This window comes from Daphnia pulicaria, unplaced genomic scaffold, assembly GCF_021234035.1.
Source record: "Daphnia pulicaria isolate SC F1-1A unplaced genomic scaffold, SC_F0-13Bv2 h1tg000191l, whole genome shotgun sequence".
Lineage (NCBI taxonomy): Eukaryota > Metazoa > Arthropoda > Branchiopoda > Diplostraca > Daphniidae > Daphnia > Daphnia pulicaria.
In genome coordinates, this window is record NW_025804875.1 from 12,501 (window position 1) to 22,500 (window position 10,000).

Sequence of the window (10,000 nt, forward strand, 5' to 3'; positions counted from 1 at the left end):
GACACGGACGTTATTCGCTCTGCCGACCGACGGCCCGGTATAGGCACGACGCTATAGCGCCTCCCATTTTAAGGGCTAGTTGCTTCGGCAGGTGAGTTGTTACACACTCCTGAGCGGATTCCGACCTCCATGGCCACCGTCCTGCTGTCTTTAGCAACCAACTCCTTTTCGTGGGATCCGAAATGTGCGTCGTTTAGGCGCCTTAACCGGGCGTTTGGTTCATCCCACAGCGCCAGTTCTGCTTACCAAAAATGGCCCACTGGGCGCTCAGATTCAAATCAATTGCCGCGGCCTCAATCAAGGAAAAAGGCCGGGCTTCTCACCCATTGAAAGTTTGAGAATAGGTTGAGGTCGTTTCGACCCCAAGGCCTCTAATCATTCGCTTTACCGGATGAAACTCCGTTTGTTCTCTTTGCGAGCACCAGCTATCCTGAGGGAAACTTCGGGGGGAACCAGCTACTAGATGGTTCGATTAGTCTTTCGCCCCTATACCCAACTCCGACGATCGATTTGCACGTCAGAATCGCTGCGGACCTCCACCAGGGTTTCCCCTGGCTTCGTCCTGGCCAGGCATAGGTCACCATCTTTCGGGTCCCAACGTGTGCGCTCTGGGTTCGTCCGGCCGACTCGACCAAACCCTTTTAAGGGGGAAAGATCTCGCGAGCATTCGGACGCCCTGGGGTTGCGCCCGCTCTGTTCGAGACGGGATCACCCCTCGCGGATGCACCCTCATCGGGGCCGCTTCACTTTCATTGCGCCTCGCGAGTTTAGTTTGATAATTTCTCGACGACTTGCGCACATGTTAGACTCCTTGGTCCGTGTTTCAAGACGGGTCGGGTGGGACCCGACTTCTACTCTCCGCTCTGGGCCTCCACAGGTTGAGCACCGCAACTTTTTCTCTTTTACAAAAAAAAGCTACGACACCTCCCGGGAGGAGACAGGTCACGACCGGGCAGTACTGTTGGGAAACGCCGCGCTCGTCATCGCGGCACCCGCGAAGGTAACCACGAAACTCGCTAACGGACGCCCCGTGTAACAGACACCCAGTCGGTCGCGGAGTCCTACTAGGCCCCCCACTTGCGGACCTTGGCGTGGCTATTGCGATCGCAGAACGACTTATGCAAGAGAGCCGCCAATTCAGGCAGTCTCCATGCAGCGTTAAGGGCATACAACCAAGTGCCGGGAGCGGGGACTTGTTCGACCTTCGAGGGCCCACCCGTTTAACCCCCTGAACGGTTTCACGCACTCTTGAACTCTCTCTTCAAAGTTCTTTTCAACTTTCCCTCGCGGTACTTGTTCGCTATCGGTCTCGTGGCGATATTTAGCCTTAGAAGGAGTTTACCTCCCGCTTAGGGCTGCACGCTCAAGCAACCCGACTCTTGGGAAGGGATCCGATGCACGGTCTCGGCTCGTCTTATCTACGGGCCTGACACCCTCTGTGGGTTGCTCGCCCCGTTCATGGAGACTTGGACGATAGATACCGGACAGACGCGCACGATCCTCCCGAACACCACATTCCTCGGCACCCGCTCAACCGGGCGCGAGGTTCGGTGCTGGGCTCATCCCTGTTCGCTCGCCGCTACTAAGGGAATCCTTGTTAGTTTCTTTTCCTCCGCTTACTGATATGCTTAAGTTCAGCGGGTAGTCTCATCTAAACTGAGGTCAGAATGAATTGTTTGTTTTCAAAAGGAGACAACACTTTATCTAGCTCGGCAGACTTTGGCGTTTTAAAGCCGGGAAAGATTGAATAATTGCCGGTTCAAATTTTTTTTTTTCGAAATAAAGCGAGTCTCTCGTTATTCGCAAAAATTAATTTACGAAAAGTGACAGGGCGTCCTGCGGCTTTTTGTATTGAAACAACGCGTCGTGCGCGAACCAAGCTTGCATAACGAGCGGTTAGAGTGAGTGATAATTCGCGGTGGTCGACACTTCGACACGCCCGGCGCACACACACAACTAAACTCGCGTTGAAGCGGTATATCGCGCACACGCAGCCGACACCTTGTTCGAGAAGATGTGTTTATTTCTAAAATTTTTTTTTGAGTTGGCTCAAAAATTTCCCATCTGTTTTGCCATCGAAAAAGGTTTCTTTTGAATAGAGAGGAAAAAAACAAAACAGGGCGAACCTTCTTTTATTTTTCCCCCTTTTTTGTATTTGAGGCATCGCGGACACTTAAGTCGCGCGGCACCCAGACGTTAGAGATTCGGGAGCTTTTATGCGGTCAGGCCGGGTGAAAAATAAATCTCGCCGCGACCCAACATGCAAAACCAAGACTGAAAAAATCTCTGTTCGTTCATCATTCGACCGACCCTCAGTCAGATGTGGCCCGAGCGAGAAGCTGGGCCGCCATTTACGTTCAAGATTTCGATGCTCCATGTGTTCTGCAGTTCGCATGGATTAGCGCACTTTGCTGCGCTCTTCATCGATCCACGAGCCTAGTGATCCACCGTTCAGGGTCGTATATAAAACGACATATTCGTTTTCTTCTCTCTTTTTCTCCAACCCGCCCAAGCAAATGAATGCGAGGGCGGAGAAAGAAAGCCAGAAAGAAAATGTTCCGATAAACACTCGTACTAGAATTTGGGTTTAGTGTGTTATTGTGATTTTGAATTCTTCCTACTTCATCGAGAGGGCGAAGGGCAAGCTTAAAAAACATTCGGTTTTCAACGGCATAGTGTCGGGCTTTGGAGTGTTAGTCTATACGACGCACACGCACGCAACCACGAGTATCTACGCCCGAAAAGAACGTCCAGAGTAAAGTCTCACACTTTCGTCCCCCACCGAGAATCAAAAAATCCCGAAGACGAAGAGAGAAACAAAAAAAAAACAATTTCGATTGGGCGTATCCGCTTTAAACCACCGCGCATCAGAGCGCCTGATACCCGTTCAAAATCTTGATGTTTTTTTTTTTTTTTTCCGACTCTCCATCCACCGAGTTTTTATTTTTCAAAGTGTTTGATTTAGGGACTAAGACTTTATAAAATCTCCTTTATTGTTCCTTCGGTACTCGCGGCCCAGGCGGGCTATCGTATTCTTCACTCTACTAACGTCAACACTGTGAGCGCCGCTAAAGGTCGAATGAATCTATAGAGACATTCACCATCGAAGCAGGAAGAATTTGCTCACGGCCATAGACCAAATCGAAAGACTTTGTGTTTTTTTTTGAGCCGAGAGGAAAGAAAAATCAATTTGAAAAGGCGAATCCGCTTTAAACCACCGCGCATCAGAGCGCCTGATACCCGTTCAAAATAAATGATTTTCTTCCGTCAACCCACACATAGTTCATACGATGTCTTACGCCGAAAGACTTTTGATGGGGTTTTTTTTGTTTTGCAACTTTTAGTTGTTTCGTGCTCAACCAAAGCCATATGCGCAAAACATTTGTCTTGTTCGTTTATGATCCTTCCGCAGGTTCACCTACGGAAACCTTGTTACGACTTTTACTTCCTCTAAAGGATCAAGTTCGACCATCTTTCAGTCTCGCCGTTGGTAGGCACCGCACGGGCAGAGATTGCTCCCCACTCGACGGCACCCCGACAAGCCCGTCCGAAGGCCTCACTAAATCATTCAATCGGTAGTAGCGACGGGCGGTGTGTACAAAGGGCAGGGACGTAATCGACGCGGGCTAGTGACCCGCGCCTACTAGGGATTCCTGGTTCATGGGGATCATTGCAGTCCCCAATCCCAACCACGAAGGAGGTTCAGCGGTTACCCGGTCCTTTCGGACAGGGAGAGTGAAACACGCTGATTCCTTCAGTGTAGCGCGCGTGCGGCCCAGGACATCTAAGGGCATCACAGACCTGTTATTGCTCACTGTCACGCGGCTGGACGCCGCTTGTCCCTCTAAGAAGACTGCGTGACGGACGCGAGAGCAGAAGGTATCGCCGGGGATGACGACGACCGAATAACAATAGAGCCAGCCCCCGCGAGACATTCCCGACAAAGCCCCGCCATACCTCATCCGCCAGGCAACCAACCCGTGAAGGCCGTACACCCGACGAACAAAGCACAACGAAACCAAGCCGAGATTGCCTCACTAAAGGAACCAGTCCCACCGAGACCCGAATCGCCGCCACCTGATCCCGACGCCTCCGTACTCCCTTCGGTTTCAATTGATAAAACCCGTCACCTATTTAGCAGGCTAGAGTCTCGTTCGTTATCGGAATTAACCAGACAAATCGCTCCACCAACTAAGAACGGCCATGCACCACCACCCACCGAATCAAGAAAGAGCTCTCAATCTGTCAATCCTTCCAGTGTCCGGGCCTGGTGAGGTTTCCCGTGTTGAGTCAAATTAAGCCGCAGGCTCCACTCCTGGTGGTGCCCTTCCGTCAATTCCTTTAAGTTTCAGCTTTGCAACCATACTTCCCCCGGAACCCAAAGACTTTGGTTTCCCGGAAGCTGCCCGTCGAGTCATTGGAGTAACTCCGACGGATTGCTGGTTGGCATCGTTTATGGTTAGAACTAGGGCGGTATCTGATCGCCTTCGAACCTCTAACTTTCGTTCTTGATCAAGGAAAACATTCTTGGCAAATGCCTTCGCTGTTGTTCGTCTTGCGGCGGTCCAAGAATTTCACCTCTGTCGCCGCAGTACGAATGCCCCCGTCCGTCTCTATTGACCATTACCTCGGGTCCAAAAGTAAAAGACCAGCAAAATCGGACCGAGGTCCTATTCCATCATTCCATGCTGCGATATTCAGGCGTTGGGATACACCTGCTTTGAGCACTCTAATTTGTTCAAAGTAAACGTTGCCGGCCGCCCGAGACACCCGGTGAAGGGCACCCCGAACGATTGACTGGGTGGAGCGAATCGAGTCAACTACGACCAAAATTTAAAAAAGAACCCGAAAGAACTTTCCAACTCTGGCCGCAGATACAACAACGACGCACCGACCACCACTCCGGCGATGTTGTCCGACCGTGAAGAGAGTCGGGCTTTGACACCCGGGCTCCCAGAGCGTGAAACGCAACACCCTTGATTCAGAGCGGCGCCGCCCGGCCGAAGACAGACATCCGACTACGAGCTTTTTAACCGCAACAACTTTAATATACGCTATTGGAGCTGGAGTTACCGCGGCTGCTGGCACCAGACTTGCCCTCCAATGGTTCCTCGTTAAAGGATTTAAAGTGTACTCATTCCAATCACGGGGCCTCGGAAGAGTCCCGTATCGTTATTTTTCGTCACTACCTCCCCGTGCCGGGAGTGGGTAATTTGCGCGCCTGCTGCCTTCCTTGGATGTGGTAGCCGTTTCTCAGGCTCCCTCTCCGGAATCGAACCCCGATTCCCCGTTACCCGTTGCAACCATGGTAGGCGCGTAACCTACCATCGACAGTTGATAAGGCAGACATTTGAAAGATACGTCGCCGGCGCGAAGGCCGTGCGATCGGCGTGAAGTTATCCAGAGTCACCAAAATTGGTACGGTGCGCGAGCCCGAAAGCCCGGCCCCGACTGGTTTTGATCTAATAAAAGCACCTCTTCTGCGAGCCCGAAAGCCCGCAGTCGAGGCTCGAGTGCATGTATTAGCTCTAGAATTACCACAGTTATCCAAGTAGGATGGAGTGGATCTAAGGAACCATAACTGATTTATTGAGCCATTCGCGGTTTCGCCGTCTAGCGGCTTGTACTTAGACATGCATGGCTTAATCTTTGAGACAAGCATATGCTACTGGCAGGATCAACCAGGTATTTCGTGTATGTTTGTTTGATATGCATCCGGCGAGTTGCGGGTTTTTATTTCGCCCACGCATCACCAAACACACACCAAATCAACACGTTTTTCGTTTTTTTTTCTTTTTCTTCGGAAACTAAAATTTTTGATCGCAACGCCTGGCGTGTCACAGCGAGTCCCAGTGAAGAGAAACACCGATCCGATCCGTTTGTTGGATTTTTTTCATTTCAATTTCCAAAGTCAAAGACCATTCAACGGTCTATGAGCCCAAAGTGAATCGGATTCATTCGACCGGTCTTGATATATTCATCAACTTTTTTTCCCGTATTACGGTTTTCGACGGTCATATGTGGCGTGCTGTATGCTCATAAGTCAAGCCTGCTTTACTAAGCTGACAAGCATACATCTTTTAAATTTTTGTGGGCTCAGAGTTTTATTTTTATTTTTCCACCGCCGAGGCACACTCTCGCATCACCCCGCACGACACACACACACACACACACCTCACCGCTCAACGGTCACACGAGGCAGAATTTTCCGCAAAGACTTTCGAAGAGAAAGAGAAAACTCGGAACAACCGCGGTCAGAGGCCAGCATAGAGGCATCGTATAGAAAGTCATGGGCGGAAAAAAACAAATCATTTCAAGTCGAGACAAGCAACCAGACTACCCCTATAAAAGTGCGCAATTCTTTAAGAGTTCACCGAAGAATGACCGAGATCAAGTATGCACGAAACGAACATATTCCAAGGGCAGCTGAATAAGCGATTCTGCGCCGAAGCGCGAGAAAAGCAAGCGGTACACCGATGGGGATCGTTTTTTTATCGTGTTAGATTCGTTGTTGTCAAGCAAGGATTCTCAAAATGTTTTTTGCATTGCACCCAAGTTTCGTACTGATTACTTGTCGCAGACCGGTGACTGTCAAAAAAAATTTTTTTACGTTTTTTCTTGAGAGGTCACTGCCTACACACAACTCCGGGCGGGCCGTACACTCACAGCCGTTTGAATTCTCCCTTCGTGTGTCATGGCCATAACTGAGCGTACATCTTACCGGGCGCCGAGTTGATCTGGCTTGTTCGATGAACGTTCGGGATACGTACAATCGATATAGCTCCAACCGTAACTCGTTTGTAATTACGCCGGCCATACTCAGCGGGCGCTCAGCTCAGCTCTCGATATCTTCCGTCGAAGGGAAGTTCGTAGTAAAAGAGAGTCAGAGTCGACGCCACATTTTGCGGTCCTCGCATCTCATCCGATTTTTGAATTTTATAGATTTGCCATCACTTCCACCCAATTCTCTCGTATATTTCAATCTCTTGACTTTGTCCGACCGGGCCGTCTTCGCCCCCCTTCAACTCCGTCCATCTCCACTTCTGTGTTCCACACAACGAGCTTCCGTCAAACGGCAAAATGTGAAATATGCGCACGCCGCACGAAATAATTTGAAAGCGTTCTGTTTGGTGGCTTTTTTATTTTTTATCTCTCGGCTCACACACACACACACACATTTCCGCCTGAACGGTAATTTTTTTTGATACGGTGTCAAAAAGTGAAAAGACGCGCACCATTTTCTTTTCTCTTCCGTATCGTCGCTGACGGTAAACGCTGATGGTTATGATGCCGTAAGTTTGGAAGAAAGAATCTTTCCCGTCTTGTCTTGTTACGGTAAAATAACAAAGAACAAGCGTCCGATTTCTCTCACAGACGGCCACAGACAAACCACACGTGCCGAAGAAACGAAACGTCCGAAACCAAAAAAATGTTTGACGCGCGCACCTCTTCTGAACTTTTCGACCAAGAGTCGTTGGATCGAGTGACGAGCTTCTCAGCTGTCGCACCAATCGGTGAAGCGGGCGTTTGAATTCCCGTCCACATCGCGGTTCGGATATATTTTTACATATACCGACCATCGGAAATTTCGAAAACGGTTTTACCGAAGGAATGATATTTCACACACCGACAGCTCATCGAGTTCGTCTCCGTTCAACGGTTTTTTTTTTTAAGACTTTTTGATCGCATGGGGCTAAACTGGTTAGAGCAAAGCCGCGATCCAAGCAGTGAAAAAAAAACAAAGACAGTGCAAGCGCGATCGAACGGAATCGAAACTAAAATCATGTGAAGTGGCGGGCGGAAAGGAGCTCAGCTACGGTGGAAATGAAACTACAACTAACGCCGAACCGGACAACTTCCCATTCTGCGTCTTCGTTTCATTTCCCAAAGCTCCCCGTCGATACCAAAGTTTTTGCGTCGAAGCTACTAAAGAAATTTCGCGCTTTCCTTTTCGCCTCTTTCGCCTTCCCTTCGATATCTATCCAACCACCGGCTTCGACTTTATTTCTTTCACCCGTCTATTCGCCCGATAGTCGACGGTCGGCCATTCTTTGGTATCGGCCAGGCGGACTAACAAGAAGTAAGACTCGTTTGAAAAATTTGGACCGGGCTTTACAATCGCTGCTTGTCGTAATGTCGCAAATTTGAAAAAAATTTTCAATTCGAGAAACCAAACTATTCGACACTTCGAAAATTTTTGGGACTCTGAAAATTTTTCCGAGTTTAGGAATCGAGACCTCTTCTATACTAAGGAAAACCACTAATGTTCCGCCGCATAATGTCTCCGTTTTCCGGCTCATTTTTAGCGATTGGACGGGGACATTGCCCCATCCAACCGCCAGCCGACTTTCAGGAACCGTCGTTTTCAAAGTTGGGACTTAGAAAATTTTCGACGAGTGGGAATTTTTTACGGTCGCAAGTCATCACGACACGCCCGACCAACCCATTTGAGAGCCGCCACGCCTCGACGGTGTGACGGCTTTTTTTCGAATCGACGGGTCTCGCTCACTCCTCTCTCGCGCCGACCAGAGGCCGGGCGAGAGAGTCGTTGCCAAACACCGTCGTCGGAAATGGGAGAATTTGAGTGGGAATTTTTTACGGTCGCGAGTCATCACGACACGCCCGACCAACCCACTTGAGAGCCGCCACGCCTCGACGGTGTGACGGCTTCTCTTTTCGAATCGACGGGTCTCGCTCACTCCTCTCTCGCGCCGACCAGTGGCCGGGCGAGAGAGTCGTTGCCAAACACCGTCGTCGGAAATCGAGAAATTTTCATTTCCATTTCCATTTTTTTTCATCGGCCTTTATACGTCCAAGTCCCGCCAACCACGTCACTACCACGTCGTCGGGACTTAGAAAAATTTTTCAATTTTTCGGACTTAGAAAATTTTTCAACTTTCTTTTTTTCGACAACCTCTTCCCTATATAGGAAAGTAGTGGATGTTCCGGGCAGTAACTGTACGAAAAAGTCGATTTCCGAATTTTTGCCGGACATTCACCTGAGCTCAGGCCGGGCCGCCCGCTCAACTGCCGCCCGGTCACCACCAAAAACCGGTCTTGGAAATTTTAGGACTTAGAAAATTTTTCAACTTTTTCTTTCTCGACAACCTCTTCCCTATATAGGAAAGTAGTGGATGTTCCGGGCAGTAACTGTACGAAAAAGTTGATTTCCGAAATTTTGCCGGGCTTTCACCAGAGCTCAGGCGGGGCTTACCATCACACCCGCCGACCGGTCACCACCAAAAACCGGTCTTGGAAATTTTAGGACTTAGAAATTTTTTCCAACTTTTTTTCTTTCGCTCTTTCTCTCTTTTTCAGCCGTCTTTGCTCGTCCCAGTGCCGCCTATAGCTTCACTATCCATCGTCGGGACTTAGAAAAATTTTTCAATTTTTCGGACTTAGAAAATTTTTTCAATTTTCATTTTCGACAACCTCTTCCCTATATAGGAAAGTAGTGGATGTTCCGGGCAGTAACTGTACGAAAAAGTTGATTTCCGAAATTTTGCCGGACATTCACCTGAGCTCAGGCCGGGCCGCCCGCTCAACTGCCGACCGGTCTCCACCAAAAACCGGTCTTGGAAATTTTAGGACTTAGAAATTTTTTCCAACTTTTTTTCTTTCGCTCTTTCTCTCTTTTTCAGCCGTCTTTGCTCGTCCCAGTGCCGCCTATAGCTTCACTATCCATCGTCGGGACTTAGAAAAATTTTTCAATTTTTCGGACTTAGAAAATTTTTTCAATTTTCATTTTCGACAACCTCTTCCCTATATAGGAAAGTGGTGGATGTTCCGGGCAGTAACTGTACGAAAAAGCTCATTTCCGAGAGGGTCGCCGGACTTTCACCAGAGCCCGGGCCGGGCCGCCCGCTCAACTGCCGACCGGTCTCCACCAAAAACCGGTCTTGGAATTTTTCGGACTTAGAAATTTTTTCCAACTTTTTTCTTTCGCTCTTTCTCTCTTTTTCAGCCGCTTTCATTCATCCAAGTCCCGGCTACAGCGTCA

At 49.2% G+C, this 10,000-nt stretch overlaps 3 non-coding genes across 3 annotated transcripts in view; all 3 read right to left on the reverse strand.

The window, feature by feature from the left end:
- LOC124319761 overlaps positions 1-1,665 on the reverse strand; it is a 4,575-nt gene extending 2,910 nt beyond the window's left edge. Inside the window, exon 1 of the ribosomal RNA XR_006913452.1 lies at positions 1-1,665. This exon is cut by the window's left edge and continues 2,910 nt beyond it. This is a non-coding gene — a ribosomal RNA (large subunit ribosomal RNA).
- Positions 1,666-2,306: 641 nt separating this feature from the next.
- LOC124319758 lies at positions 2,307-2,459 on the reverse strand. Its single transcript, XR_006913448.1, has one exon. It is a non-coding gene; the product is annotated as a 5.8S ribosomal RNA (ribosomal RNA).
- Positions 2,460-3,395: 936 nt separating this feature from the next.
- LOC124319759 lies at positions 3,396-5,688 on the reverse strand. The gene has a single exon (XR_006913449.1). It is a non-coding gene; the product is annotated as a small subunit ribosomal RNA (ribosomal RNA).
- Between the last annotated feature and the right edge of the window lie 4,312 nt (positions 5,689-10,000).